The following is a 1,648-nucleotide window of genomic DNA, read 5'->3' on the forward strand; positions in this document are numbered from 1 at the left end:
ATCTCATATAAGTCTCATTGGGAATAACCTTATTTAAGAGCTTATAATTTCTCATCTAGTCCTCATCTAAGAAAATCATGTGAGTGTTCACTTAGATCATCTTGTCCTTTGGATTAAATAAGATCTTATCCCTGGTTCTCTTAGGGAGCCAAAAGATATGCACTTTTCAGTACAAGATCCCATCTTATTTGATCTCTGTTGTAGGTTGTGTGCTGGAGCACCTTAAATCCGAATATGGTTTGAACTCGATTTGCACCCTTTCCATAATTCTTTAGGTGTCTTTACAACAAATTTTGACGGAACCAAGTTAAGAAGGTACATTTTCTTCTCCTAGGCATCTCCCCAGTATGACATTGGAAAGGATGAATAACTGAACATGGACTTCACCAAGTTTAGAAATGATTGATTTCTGCATACTGCAACTCATTCAACTAACATGTTCCTAGAGTTAACTGTTTTAAAAACTATCCCCTCTTAAATCAGGTAAGACTTGAACTTACCAGACAGGTATCCAACACTTACAACTAGATACTTTTCTGTCTCAGACTTACAACTCTTAGAATTTTCCAAAAGCTTTAGATTTATGGCACACTAGGTTTATCTGTCCAAATCCAGAGTAACCATTGATATAATGAAGTAATCATGATCTCTTCTGGCTTGAACGCTAATTGGTCCACATACAGAAGTGTGTACCAATTCTAGTTGAATAGTTGCATAAATCCCTTTGATCTTATGAGATTGCTTGGCCATTTTACCTTCCAAATTGGACTTATATGTAACTTTTAGTTCTAAGACTATGGAACTTTTAGTCCCTCTTTTAACTAAACTATGTTTTCTACTTGTGGTAATCTGACTTAATCACAAAGATCAAAGATATGTTTCATTTGAAACTTTTATTTCTTTGGTGAATGTTCTTGTTCGTCATCCCTTTCATTCAACATAACAAATTCAATGGGGTATAAGACATAGGTAATAAAGACTATTTAAATAATGTACCAGAACAAACAAGACGAAGATGAACTTCAAAATGTTACTGAGGAATCAATTGAATTGTCAAACAACTAACAATAATTGAATTCCTCTTTCAATTCAGAACAAATAAATAGTCACCTAAAACCAAAGTCCTTTAAATAACTCGTCCTACTGCTAATGCATAAACAAGTTCCCCATTTACAAGCTTAAAATTTCTTTGTTCACCGCTGACAGACATGCCATGTTTGAACTACTACAAAAAGTAGCAAACATTATCAGTGGTTCCTGAATAATTGATTCATCCACTAGCCAAAACTTAACTTACCCATATCTAGTTCTTTTCGTCACCTCTGGGCAATTTTTTTCTTTTAGTGTCTCTTCAGTCCACACTTGAAGCACTTACCTTGCGGCTTCTTTATAGTAACTGGTTTGATAATTGGTAACCAAGTCATTTTGTTCTTTTTACCTTCCTTGGATTTTTCCTAGGATTTAACAAAACTTTTAGCAAAAACTACACTGACTACATTCTATCTAGTAGAGCTGCTAGATGCAGCAAATATGTCATTAAGAGTCTGAAGCATCTCTACTCCACTCTTAACCATGTACACTTGTCTTTACAAGTGTTTTGAAAGACTGACAAGAACATAGTAGCGAACTACCATATCTACCATTTCCC

Source organism: Gastrolobium bilobum, unplaced genomic scaffold, assembly GCF_033153095.1.
Source record: "Gastrolobium bilobum isolate Gb01-03AN ecotype WA unplaced genomic scaffold, APGP_CSIRO_Gbil_v1 utg41381, whole genome shotgun sequence".
Taxonomy (NCBI): domain Eukaryota; kingdom Viridiplantae; phylum Streptophyta; class Magnoliopsida; order Fabales; family Fabaceae; genus Gastrolobium; species Gastrolobium bilobum.